At 48.7% G+C, this 14361-nt stretch overlaps 1 protein-coding gene and 1 long non-coding RNA gene across 5 annotated transcripts in view; one reads left to right on the top strand and one right to left on the bottom strand.

Moving 5' to 3' along the window:
* Positions 1-14361, bottom strand: part of LRFN5 (leucine rich repeat and fibronectin type III domain containing 5) — a 54794-nt gene that overhangs the window by 15712 nt on the left and 24721 nt on the right. The window lies entirely within an intron of this gene.
* On the top strand, positions 1424-2262 carry LOC133273987 (uncharacterized). The gene is made up of 2 exons (XR_009744982.1): positions 1424-1681; positions 2043-2262. It is a non-coding gene; the product is annotated as an uncharacterized LOC133273987 (long non-coding RNA).

Genomic DNA, 14361 nt, shown 5'->3' with positions numbered 1-14361 from the left:
CAAATACATCTGCACCCCACCTAACACCTGGGAATTTAACAAACCAGAGGACATCAAATCCTGCTTGCTCCAGGACCTCCTTCGGCCTGCCTGATACTGCAGCAGGTCAGGTGTACTCCAAGGTGATGGCCCCCTGTAAATACTGAGGAACAGTGCTGGAGGCTGGCTGGCTAATGAGCTGTGTTCACATAGCTCTTCTCATTTCCCTCCAGCCTTAAAGCTGCAAGCCACACGTATGCAAAGCAGCTCATCCTGGGAGGCAATTTTTCTCCCCGTAACGAGGCAAGATTAAAGTGAACAATAACAATTATATTAATTAAAGAGATTTCTAGAGAAAGCAGAACCAGTATCAGTAAGCTCTAGACCGTGCCACGTGTCTGCCTGGCTACCTAAGAGCAAAGCTTCCACTGTTTTCCCAGTTGCAACAGCACAATGGTGTTGAAAATGAAGAGTGAGGCAGACACTGCCCAAGAGCTCATGGGGGTCTGCACCCCTTCCCTGGGGGGTGCAGAATGGCAGGGCATAAGCCAGACAGCTTCAATAATGGAACAGTCATTATAGCAGGACAAAATGCCCACCCTAACAGTATATTAACTTCTTAATTCCTTTATTAATTAATTAACCATTTACTAAATTGGCACAGTTAAGTTTCTGAGGAAGAGTTCAAATATTAAACTGCTAGAAAAAATGTTGGCTGCTGCACAATAACAACAACAGGATGTGCTACCAGGACTCTTCAAGCATTGCATGGGGAGTCCTGGTATTGTGGAGACCTTCCACCTCCCCTGCCCTGGGCTCCCTCCCCATAGCTATCCAGAGGGAAGGTCTGCCCTAGAAAGTGCTAGGTGTGAGAACAGTAAGTAGTAATTACATTATCCAGGGAACCAAGTATAGTAGCAGAAACTATACAGAGAGTAGCATGAAACCACTACATAGCAGCATACACTGAAACAAATGCATGAAATCCCAACAATCTCCAAGTGATTAATGCTTTGATTCACAACACACTACGTTTGTATTCTCCTGTGCAGAGTAAGCCTTTCCCTGAAGGAAGGAGTGATTATGCAAACTATCAGGGAGTCCTTCACTCAAGCAGTACCAATATCACTAAAGACACTTTGTAAGAAAAACCTGTATCTTGAGAACATTTGCCTGTGTCTGGTTATAGACAGGCTACGACAAACAGCTGATGATACAGCACATGGGCACTGAGATGGTTTGTCTGACACAGGGGGGACCACAACCAGACTGACCTGTAACCCAGGAAAACAGTGTTCCCAGGGGAAGGGACCAAGCCAGAGGTGACATAGAGCAAACAGGGGGAAATGCAAGCAAACTGGAATGAGGAGCTCAGGGAGAGATGTGAAAGCCAGCTGCCAGTCACTGGGCATGACAGACGATCCCTTAAAGCCAGGGTGTTACCAGGCAACCGACCCACAGCTTATGTGGGACTAATGGAAACAACAAGGCACAACTGCAACTGTCACACTGCCACTGCTCCTACTAATGGATGCCAGCCCCACGGAGCCAGCACAGCCCTGGGCGCAGCACTGCTCCCTTGTGCCATCCTTGCAGGGCTCCACACCTCGTCTTCAGCCTAGTCTCATTTTGTAATGCATCTGAATTTTCCCGTGCTGCATGCCGATGGGCAATAGCATCCCACCAGCGTTTTGGCATGTAGGTAAGGTGGATGGCTGGGGGTATCCTGATACCCGAGTCTGGCATATGGGCCAGACAATACATCATACCACATTTTAAAGCTTAGGCTGAAGGCCTAAACCTTTCGCAGAGAGGTTTGACATCTCTGCTGAAGGACCACCAGGAGGATGTGAGCCATGAGCACCCATGCAGACAAGGGGTCCGGCATGGGCATAAGGGGAAGCACTGGCTGTTTTGGGGATGCAGCTTCTCAGCACACAGACAAACTCCTGACAGGCCAAAACAGCCTCGAGGGTTTGCTGCAGCAGGAGAGAGGCTGTGTCTTGAACTGCAGTAGAAGGATACTATACTCATTATTACTGTCAATTTTACACATTCCTCAGTTGTCCATCTGCCTGGAGACAGCCACGCAGGACAGAACTGTCAACTGCCAGAAGAAAACTGAGGTGCTGCAACAGTTCAGCTTTTTACACCCCACAGTTCATCTGTTCCATCACTGACTCTATTGCCTTCAATTGCTTGTAATCTTCAACATTGCTACCTGCACTTATTTTTTTGTGCTGGTTTTATTATAAACCATAAAATCAAAGTGCTTTGATCTACTACTTTATTTGAAAGTCTCATCAGTGTAAAACAGACCGATGATGCATGAGGAGCACCAACATCATTGCAAACTCAGGGTGCCCTGGCCTGTAATCCACTGTGCCTGATCCCTGTGTAGTCCTAGTGCTGATCCCCGGGAATGTGGCTGCTCCATGTCTTTCTGTGATTGTCCCAGAGCCTGGGCATTCACTGCCCCAGCCTCTCTCACTGCCTCCAACCTGGCTTTGGAGCTGGCAGGGGACAGGACACAGGTGGTTTGCAGTTCTGGAGTTCACTGGCTGCAAAGTCACCTGGTGAGCACCAGCATCGCTAATGGGGAATGCAGGATTTGCTACGGTCACTGGTACATCTCAACCTGAACCCTGGTGCTAGAAGCAGCTGATGCTCACCCACTTTCAGAAGGCACCCTGGAGCAGACAGCGCAACCCTTCCTGGGACAGACCCACACCTCCTGCATGCTTTCACCCTTCCTATGCATGCCCTGCTACCTGGGATGTGATTATCTCAGCCTGCAGTGCCACTAATGATGTCAAAATTACACACCCCGCTTCAATTCCCACACCCTGTTTGGTCACTGACCTCAGTAAAGGACCTTCATATATACTGTATTGCAGTTCTCCATCCTGAGTAAAAATCCTCCCTTGTGTCATCACAGCTGGCCAGCTTATTTAGGAAATAAAGGGGAAATGATGTGAAGGCAATTCCATCAGGTGAAGGCAGACACCCCTGCAGCAGACAGAACCACTGAGAGTAGCAGGACCTTGGAGACCACCTCATCCATCCCACCCCAGCTCAGGCAGGGTGGGCTGAAGCAGCATCTCCCAGCACCCCAAACCTTGCTACAGCAGGCACAAGGGGAGACCCAGGCTCAAAGCAAGGGCCCTGGGGAAGCACTGCAAATTCACACAGGGATGCTGCCTCTCCTTGCATGATGTATTGTGCTGTTTCTCACATGTCTTCTACACAACAAAATGTTTCAGCTCTTGCCTTTGCAGAGTACATCTTAAAAACATGCCCATAAAACTCAGAAATTGAGCAGAAAAATACGGTAATTATGCTTTATTTACTTTTAAAGCACTTTATCTTAGAATTGTTTGGTATTCTGTGGAACAAACAACTCTCAAAAAATGCCAAGTCCTCAAAAAGGTAAAAACGGTGCTGGGTTCCCTACGCCAGTGCAAATGGAGCATGGCTCCCAAGTCACAGCTGAAGGGTTTCCAGCAGGAGTCAGGGAACACAGACACTCTCCAGGCACCCAGTTCCCCCCCTTCTGCTGACCCAGCTTTGTGTCCTGGATTTCCACAGGAGAGCCAAAGCCTTCCTGGGATGTGTGGGGAGGCTCAAGATCCCAAGCCTGAGGTTCACCATGCCCAGGGGCACTGCCAATGCTCACAAGCCATCCAACGAACCCCCTTGCCTTCAGCAGCAGGCTTACCTGGAGCACGTGCCACACCAGCAGCATATACCCCATGACACTGGGTGAGCGCTGTTAATGCAGCAGAGATGCAGGGATTTCTAGGAATTTGGTTTGATTTCCTTTCTGGTTCTGCTCCTGCTACTTCCCACACTGACCGTCCCTCTCACATACACATGTTCCAGCAGGCTGTTCTGAACACACAGTGGCCAGCACCCTCACCGCATGGTGAGTCCCCTGCACTGGGCTGATAAGGAGGCAGCTTCCAATATGCTTCCAGCATGCCCGCTGCTGGTGTGGCCCTGAGCCCATGGCCACTCACAAGAGCTACACATGGCACTGCTCGGCTAAAACGAATGGACATGAAATACACTGAACTAAATGCTGAACAAGTCATGAGGAAGGCTGGTCTGACACGCAGGGCTGTGGCGGAGGCAGCTCATTAGGCATTTGTATCACAGACAAGGAGCCGAGAGTGATACACGGGATGACTCAACACGGCAGCGCAGGAACACGACTGCAGCTCTGGAAGTTATTAATAGCTGTGCTGTGAGAAAAAAGAGCCTGGCAATCCCCAGCGGCCCTGATCCGCAGGGCTCAGAGTGGCACTTCTCCCTGGCTCTGCCATGGCTTGGGGAGACGGGTACTCTAACACTGACTTCTGAGGAAAGCCCTGGTTAAAAACATTGTGGTAAAAACACAGGCTGTGGAGAATGGTAGGAAATGTACTGTGGCCACGGGCAGGCTGTAGCAGCCTCTATAAAATATGTGCATCATGAGTACCTTTTCTTTCTCTCCGTTCTTCAGTAATTATTATAGAATCAGAATCATAGAATGGCTTGGGTTGGAAGGGACCTTAAAATCACCCAGTTCCAACCCCCCTGTCATGGGCAGGGGCACCTTGCACTAGACCAGGTTGCTCCAAGCCCTGTCTAACCTGGCCTTGAACACTGCCAGGGATGGGGCAGCCACAGCTTCTCTGGGCACCCTGTGCCAGTGCCTCACCACCCTCACAGGGAAGAATTTCTTCCTAACATCTAATCTAAATCTCACCTCTGTCAGTTTAAAGCCATTCTCCTTTGTCCCATCCCTACAGGTCCTTGTCAAAAGCCCCATGCCAGATTTCTTGTTTACTCCTTCAGGCACTGGAAGCTGCTCCAAGGTGAGACACCAGAGCCTTCCCTTCTCCAGGCTGAACAACCACAGCTCTCTCATCCTGTCCCCATAGTAGAGGTGCTCCAGCCCTTGTAGCATCTTCACAGCCTCCTCTGGACTCTCTCCAACAGATCCACATCCTTCTTATGTTGGGGGCTGCATAGCTGAGCAATGCAGCTGCGTGCAATACAGGAAAGGCAGCATAACCACTCCCATGACCTCCCACTGCCTCCCTCCTTTAGGTCCCAAAGCTCTTGGCCCCGCAGTGCAGAAGGGACTGTGCTGTGGGTGAGCACAGCCCTCTCCTGCATCCAGCTCTGGGATGGTCTGAACCCAGCACCCATCACCCTGCATACCCTGAGCACCCCACACACAGCAAATGAACTCCTGCTGTGGCCAGAGCCCCGCAGCAATGGATCTCACCAAAAACCATCTTGAGTATGGCAGCAAACAAGCACTGAGTTTTAAAGTCAGGAACACCAAGCTATTGCATTTTCCAACTCCTGAGGCATTGCCATACAAAATACTGTACAAATATGCTAAATGCTGACTCTAATAGCAGCATCAATTGTACAGCTTAAAAATGCAAGCAAGCCTAAGTGAATAAACTGAATAATTGTTTAAACAAAACAGCTTTTAACTTATCAAAACATTTTTGTTGAATTGGGAGATCGTGGCGTTTTCAAAACTAAGTGTTTTTTGCAGCATCAAAACAGAACACAAACGTGAAAGGATTTGCTTTGACAATTCTCTGTCAGCAAGTTTGCCAAAGCAGCATGTTCCCCAGCTGCTGTGCTTGTCCCTGCAGAATCCACCCTGAGTTATCCAGCCAGCACGCTCCCCGTGGACACTCACAGCAGGCAGGGCTGTGCATGGAGGGCAAGTGGCAAGGCCTGATGCCGCGGGGACAATCTCCTTGGGGCCACCAGCACCCTGATACCCTGTGGCGCAGTTATATACTTGCACGAGCATTCTGCGGACCCATTCTCAGGAAGGATGCACAAAGGATGACAGGCAGGAAGCCAAAGAGAAGGGAGACTGACACAACCTAGGACGTCTGGCCAAGCAGCAGATGCTCTCACAGTAAAACGTGTAACTCACACAGCCACATCTCCTGTGCAGGCTGCTTGGCTGGCACTCATGGCTGGGTGAGGGCAGGGGTGCCCTGTCCCAGCAGCCTTTCCATCTGACAGGGCTGCTCCTGGTGCTGCACGTGCCTGAGTAGCCTCATCCACCCCACCACCAAGTGTCAACATCTACATCTCCTTGTCACCTCAGGGTGGGAACAAATGCAGCAGCACAAACCGCTCTGCAGGATGGATGCTCACAGGCAGAGATCTGAAAAGTTCAGAACGTGTCTTGAAATTATACATTATATTAAATTGAACAGAGGGTAAGAAAATGCCTGACATCTCCCAGTTCCAGCCAATTCAGCATGCCCCTGTGCAACGTTCAGCACCCCAGCATACTAGTGGATTGTGCCTCAGGCTCAGGTTTATCTTCCTCCCCACCCATATTTTGGAGGCTGCAGCCCAGCCCCAGTGTCTGATTCAGAGGCTCTTGCCTCTGAGTTCCTGCTGCATGTCCAGCGTCATAGTCAATGAGTGAGGTGGGGAAACCCAGACAGCACATGAATACTCACAGGGATCTGATCATTTATCCTCCAAGGAGTCAGGAGAGCTATTTTATTCAGGTATCCACGTGGACCTGGGGTAGCAAAAAGGATCATAAAAATTATATATCCCCAAAACAGGGACACCAGAATGTCCTTTCTTCCCTCCACATGTGGATGAGGAGGAGCCTCAGCATGAAAATTATCTAGAAGGATTATTCCATCTTTGATTGGATCCTAACAAAAGGTGGGCACTACTGCACACTGAAACCTGGAACATACTGTGCCAAACCCTGACACACATTGCCACAGACAGGTACATGGAAGAGATGGTGCAAGCAGCAAAGCCAGAACAACATCTACCGGTACCAGAGGCTCTTGGCAATAGGATCCCAGAGAAGAAGCAGGACACATCCTGTAAACTTGGATGCAGACTCAGCACCAACTGGCCACCAGCCTGAACACTGCTGCTTGAAACAAAGCCATGGCAAGAAAGAGAGTGAATGCACACCATGGTGCTGCAGCAGGCTCTTGCAGCCCCACCTAAGCACTCCAGCTGTGGAGATCCTTGCCTAAAAACAGCAAAGCAAACACCTCCACCAGGCTTTAGATTCACTTCGGAGACACTGGTTCACTCCTGGAAACTGCAAAGAACATAAGAGATGGAGAAAGCATTACCTTACCAAGGGCTGTGTCACATGAAGGCTTTTGGAGCTGGGAAAGCTCAGATTTACCCAAAGCCAAGACATCCAAGTGCAAAGGCCCAGGGGCACCCAAGGTCCCCTGGTGTTTTAACCAGGGCATCAATAGGAACTGCTCCAGCTGCTCCAGCACACAGATCGACCTGATGCTGTAAAACTCCCTGTCTGCTTTCCTGGTCAGCTCCACAAAGACTGTGTGCCCTTCCCTCAAATTCAGGGGATTGCTCTTTAATAAAAAGGCTACATTTTCAAAAGTGTCTTCATACTCCTAAGTTTAAATGCAGCGCTTCATCCACAATCACAAGCATTATCTTTGCCTCAGGACTCAATCCTTCATCCTTCGTCTGGGGACCATCCCAATGCCCATGCTTGGGAAGGGACCTACTTCTGCCACTCACTGCTACCTTGAAGGACAGGAGAATGCTAGCAGAGCCCCATCCCATCACTGGCCAAACCCCCAACCAATAAGTGCCCTATGGTGACAACACAAGTTCACATGAAGACATTGAGACGCAAATTCAAACCCCAGGTCTGGCACAACTTCTGCTCTGTCCTTAGGATCAGCTTTGCAAGTGGGATTGTTTATTGCAGGAGAGAGGAAGACACCCGAGGAGATTTTCAAAACAGCTAATTGCCTCTGAACCCATCTGTGTGGCTAAACCAGCTCCCTGGAGAGGCTAAGTGACAACTACCATGCTGCAGAGGGGAGCAACAAGGTATACACAAGAAAGTGAGGCACCAAGTCACTCCAGAAGTTGTGAGCAAATGGGTCCCAGGACAGACAGATGGATGTATAACCTCCAGCTACTCCAGAAATGGTGAGCAAATGGGTCCCAGGACAGGCAGATGGATGTATAATCTGCCTTGCAGAGCTTGCTACGTACCCTCCTTGAAGTCCCTGGAATTATCTATTCCTGACTGCTATCATATGTCAGTGCAGGATGCCCAATGTTGGGAATTTCTAACTTACTGCTGTGATAAAAATGTAACAAAATTATCCCTAAGGTTTCCTTTACCAAGCAAACACCATGGTTTTTAATGGACTGACACCTGCAGGCACCTGCCTGGAGCCTGAAAGGGGACAAGCACAAAGGGGGACCCAGGTACAGCACGCTACAGCCAAACCCAACATGCCCACCAAATACACGTGCAGCTTAATCAGGAGAAATCAAAAGCAGAGGAAACAGCACTATCAGAGAGGGAGACATCAGTACAACATATCAAAATAATATTGGAAGGCTTAATCATAAGTGGATTTCCAAGCCTAAACAGTTTGTAGGTTTTATCAAGCACTGCCCCACTTCTGCAGTCTACAAAATTAAACAGAAAGTAAACTAACAATTATTTACTCCAGATGGACATTTATTATCCTAGTAATAATATCTTACAAACATTGCAGGATTAACTGATGCCAATTCTTTTCTCAGCCACTGTACTCTCACCTAAATATATAGTAAATTAAACAATTTAAAACCAGACAGACATCTATTAGGGCTGCCTCTACACCTGCCTGAACATCACTTATCAACACGAGCCATAAAATGTAAGCTGGATTTAAGTTCTAAAGTTTAATTTAACATCAAGTAATACAAATCGTAGATCTCTCTCACGAAAAGAGTATCTATTTAGTATTTAGGTCTGGCCAGTTACCCGGTAAATCAAAACAGATGTAGTCAAACTAGCTACATTTCACCTATAAAACATGGCATTTCTACAGCAGCCTCAACACGTCACAGGCAAAACCAGGGGATCTCAAGGAGATAAAACATTTTCATCACAATAAAGAATGATGCACTCCAGCAGAATACATGTAATAAAAGAAGGACAACAAGAGCCGAAATGGAAATTTGTTTTGCAGAAGCCAAGAATAGTAAATGATTTATATGCACTTATTTTAATTTATTTCAGGCTGAATGCAATTTATCTAAAGTCATCAAAAATTAATAGGCCATACAGAAAGGAGTTTTAATAAATTCAAAGTTAGGGACATACAGCAAGTGCATCTCTTCTCAATTGCTATTAGCACTTAACTATCTAATTAATCCACCATGTTATCTTGCCTGGAACCCTGGCAATTCCCCTTTGCAGGAAGTGGATTGACTCCCATGGCCCTGGCTCCTGGCACAGCCCACTCCTCACTGCCCTGGAAGCGACAGACCAAAGTTGAGGGTGCCCTGGGGCATGGGTCAATGCAGAGAGAAAGTGCTTTGGAACACTAAGGTGATCAGGGCTGCCTGAGACCCTCCAGCTGCTTGGAGGATCTGCAGCCCAGCCTGAGATGACCACACAACACCCAAGCTCTGAGATGACCACACTGGCTTTCCCCAGCCTGCCCAGGCCATGGTTCAGAAAGAGCATGACGAAGTGGGGCAGCAATGCTGGTGTTGGTGGGCTGCCCCTGGGAAGGCAGCACATGGGGCTGAACAGCCCCACTGCAACCATACCCAGCCTCCCTCAAGGAACCCAGTCCATCCTCAGACAACTGTGAGCTTGTCATCCAGGTCCCAGCCAAGGGCCTCCTCTTGGCGGAGCAATGGGCTGGACCATCTGGATGGACAGTACCAAGAGTCAGGAGGAACTGTGTGATCATATGAATAAAGCCCAAGAAATGGGATGGTGGAGACAGGAGCTACTGCACTTGAGGTGATGCTTGTGATCCCACTGGGCCCCTCTGTGTGAGGGCAGGCTTCAGTGGGAAGGAGAGCCCCAGAAAGGACCTGCTTCCCTGGGAACTGCTGCCCCAAAGCTGCCACTTCTTCAGCCACTGGCTGCCCCGATCATGATGCTGCAGTCTGAGCACTGCATGCCCCGGAGAAGGACGCTCCCCAGGGTGAAGGTTTGGGACACTGCCCCATCAGGCAGGTGCCTGGCAGAACCCTGGAGTAAATTCTGAACACTTCCAGGAGACAGTAAACTCCTAGGATGTGGAAGGGTTCAGCAAATACCCAGCATCTGAAAACCCAGTGTCAACTACATATGGCACCATCACTGCTTGTGTTCAGCACCCACAGGGCAGTGCGGGGCAGCCTTGTCCCTAGAACAGGTTCCCATGCACTGGTGACGCAGCCAGATCAAGAGAGGCAGCGCACAGCCCATCCCAGAACCCCTGCTTGATGGGGACCCTGGGGAGCAAGGCTGAGAGTGGTGGCTGCCTCCCCTTGACTGAAGTCAGGGAAGAAATGGAGTTGATCATCACAGAATCATAAAATCACAGAATGTTTTGTGTTGGAAGGGACCTTAGAGATCATTTAATTCCAACCCCTGCCATGGGCAGGGATACCTTCCACTAGACCAGGTTGCTCCAAGCCCATCCAGTCTGGCCCTGAACACTGCCAGGGATGTTGTCCCCAGCAAAAAGTCAGCACCAAGCAGAAAACCCTGCCTTGCCCCATGCTGATTTGGAGTGCATGCACTGAAGGCTCAGGACGACAACACAGAGGATGATGCCCAGATCTGTGCACATGCTCACGCAGCCAGCAATGGGACAGAGACCACAGCAATCCCTCTGGCTATGCCAGAAACTCAAAAGTGAAGCTCAGCCATAGAAACAAGCCTGAAACATCTCCACTCAAAACATGAACACAAGAGCTTACTGACCTCACATACACAGCTGCAGCAGGTAACCAATGGATGCTGGTCTGTATCTAAATCCAAAGGAAATCAATAGCATACTAAAAGGAGCATTTCCCTTCACCTACCAAGGATGGCAGTTCCAATGAAATACTGGGAGCCATATTTTTTAAAACTTCAGATACATCTGTCAGGGTTGGGCAATTTCGCCTAAAAGAGAAACTTTCCGTCTGCCATAAGGGAGAAACTATTTTTGCAATCTTCCCTTTGGCTCAAAATCTGCTGCTGCAGAAACTGACGGCTCTAAAATACATATTTATGGTGTCCTGATATAGAGGAAAAACAACAGAGGAAAGTAATAAGTTGCACGAAACGTTAGCAGAGCTCTGGAAGCCAGATAGACAATAAATTGGGGATCGGCGGCAGAGTGAGAGAGTTGACCCTCCCAGAAACCATGCAAAGTGAATTTGCAAAGGACACAGCAGAAGATCACACACTGCAAAAAGTCATTAAGCCTATCTCTGCAGCGCAATCAGGAAATTATATGAGAAGCCTGTACTATCAGTGCACATCAGTTCTTTCCATAATTGCTAGCTTTACTATTTTGAGGAAGCAGAATGATGATGCCAAAGCTCTTAAAAAACCTGGTATACTTCAGAGACTACATCAGGTCCCTGGGTGTAAAGAAATGCGTAAGGAAAGCTGCATTGGGCAGGGTGGAGACAGGAGAACCTGCAGAAGCCTATGAAGTTTAAAGCCTTGCTCTCGAACAGAAGTCTGTGAGCAGAGATCAGGCACATAAGAACCACTGAATAGGCCGCGGTTGTATTCATGCTTAGGGACAAGGGCTCATTGCTAGGCCAGGTTGGAACCTGCAACTGCAGCATCAAATGGTACTGTCAAACAGGTGCCCCATCAGCAATTACCAGGCTTGGGACACCAGACTGTTGAGAGACAAACTTTGGAACAAGATGGGAGAGGAGACAATTCAACTTCTAATGTGGAAAGGGAAGCCATGGGACTGAAGTGTCTGAGGGTAACCCCAGAGAGAAAACAGGAGCTGGGCTGGACAGCAAGAGACCCTGAGCCTCTGTAAAACTAGGAATGCTCCTGAAACAGCACTGCAAAATACAGAGCACACTGAGAGCATTCCTAGCTGCCAGGACACTGCACACACCATATAGCACCACTCCTGCTCATGGGCACCCTGCACCCCAGCCAGCATCTGCCACCATCGGCGCAGCAACCCACAGAGAATGGCTCACTAGCATGGGGGTGTCTCATACCGATCGTCTGCCGAGGGGGGCCACAGGACTGTTGGCATCCCACTCCCCCCAGTTCACCGGCACAGCCAAGATGGCAAGCAGGGCCAACACAGAACTGCTGCCCCAAGGTGGGCACACATCCTAAGCATGCATCCTGGGTGGCTTCACGGGCTACAGCTGCTACAAGGGTGCCTTGGAGAAAGCAAGGCCCAGAGAAGCCCATAAATTCCACAGCCACCAGTCACCAGCAGAGGAGGGTCAGGGCTGAGGAAACAGAGGAAGGCAAAGCATCCCGGCAACACCAGTGTCCAGGCAGGACCAAGTGTGCAGGCAGGACCAGCTGTCAGTATGGGGCATGGGACAGGGGGCTGAGCATGGCCAGCCACTATCCTGGCATTGTATCCCAACAGCCAGCTTTCCAGGAGAGGGAAGGGTAGGAGATCCCACTGCTTCACATCATCAGGTCCGTCGGAAGAGCCAGTGGTGGAAATCATGAGGGTATCTGAGTGAGAGGAGAGCAAAGCCAGTGGGAAGCTGGCAGGGAAAGGACAGGCATCTGTCTCAGGTGGAGCTGACAGCACAATTCCCCCTGGACCCAATCATTTTTAATTCCTCTTATCATTTTCACTGGCCTTCTTCTATTCCTGTGGTTCACCCAGTGTTAAAAATAAACCATTACTATCTTAGGGAGCTCCTTGGCCAATCATTTTAATACTTCTGGGTATTAGTTATCTAGTTCTGACACTTTTAAAATGCTTTACTTAAACTGTCACTTTTTAACCTTTTCTTAGTTCCTGTAGAAGTAGAAAACACATCACTGTCTCCACGAGTTTGCATTTTTCTGCTTCTTTGCAAATGGCTAACAGAAATAACCACTGAAAACTACTTTTTCTTCTGCATCACCCTTGACAGTATTTTGCTCTTTTCTTACAGTTAGGTCCAGTCCTATGGTAGGTTTCTATTTGCATCTAAAATGTCATTTTCCTTCCGCACTGGGTACTTGACCCAAGGATATTTAACATTTTAATTAGAAAACTTCCACTGATCTCAGAAGACAGATATTCAGGCACAAAAAAGACCCTCACCATGCAGAAATTTTACTGGGGAGCTGCCCAAGAATGAAAACCATGCTCTGGCAGAAATGTGGCTCATAAAAGTATGGCAATAAGGGCAGCTCCAGTAGCAACTGCTGCCCTTCATTCAAGGGACAGCCTGTGCCCACCAGCCCTGCACACCCCTAACTGCACCCTCAACCACCCCACAACCACCCAGCTCCTCCGCACCCCACAACCACCCAGCTCCTCCAACACCCCAAATCCACCTCAGCTCCTCTGCACCCTGAAGCCACCCCAGCTCCCAGGCAGCTGCTCTGGGCCCACAGTTTTAAACAAGTCATCGCCTAAGCAAATGCATCCTTATTTCACATGTTAATTGGCCAGTCTTCCACCCTCCGTTGCTCCGTATTAATACACCACATTGTGTGGGCTACTTGGGGCAGTGAGGACACACAAGTGTTCACTAGTAATTAAACACCAAGCTTTGTCTAATAAATACAGTCTACAACTTAACAGGAGGCTCTTCTTTTTAATAAACTGCAACTCAGAACTTGAAAATACACCGGATTTCTGATGAACAGCACCACTAAAACATGAAGAAGCTGTACAGTGATTATTTTTATGACTTTACCTCATTTCTGAGTTAGTTTTGAACAGTTTCTGAATCTAATCATCACAGATCATTTTAATTAATCAGGGAAGGGCTGAAAGAACCATCCTATATCTTTTTGTCTTTTTCCAAAGGACAATCATAGAATCACAGGATAGTTAGGGTTGGAAAGGACCTCAAGACTATGTAGTTCCAACCCTCCTGCTATGGGCAGGGACACCACACACTAAACCATGTCATCCAAGGCTCTATCTGACCTGGACTTGAACACTGCCAGGGATGGAGCATTCACAACACCGTTGGACAACCCATTCCAGTGCCTCACCACCCTTACAGTAAAGAACTTCCTCCTTATATCCAATCTAAACTTCCCCTGTTTAAGTTTTAACCCGTTACCCCTATCACTAAAGTCCCTAACAAAGAGTCCCTTCAGAGCATCCTTATAGGCCTCCTTCAGATGCTGGAAGGCTTCTCTTCCCCAGTCTGAACAGCTCCAGCTTTCTCAGACTGTCTCATAAAGGAGGTGCTCGAGCCCCCTGATCATCCTTGTGGCCCTCCTCTGGACTTATTCCAACAGTTCCATGTCCTTTTTATGCTGAGGACACCAGAACTGCACACAGTACTCCAGGTGAGGTCCCACAAGAGCAGAGTAGAGGGGCAGGATCACCTCCTTCGACCTGCTGGTCACGCTCCTTTTGATGCAGCCCAGGATATGGT

Source organism: Pezoporus flaviventris, unplaced genomic scaffold (genome assembly GCF_033815535.1).
Source record: "Pezoporus flaviventris isolate CSIRO_AGI_PZ_B2104156 unplaced genomic scaffold, CSIRO_AGI_Pfla_v1 ptg000035l, whole genome shotgun sequence".
Taxonomy (NCBI): domain Eukaryota; kingdom Metazoa; phylum Chordata; class Aves; order Psittaciformes; family Psittacidae; genus Pezoporus; species Pezoporus flaviventris.
This window is presented reverse-complemented; position numbering and strand designations above follow the sequence as displayed.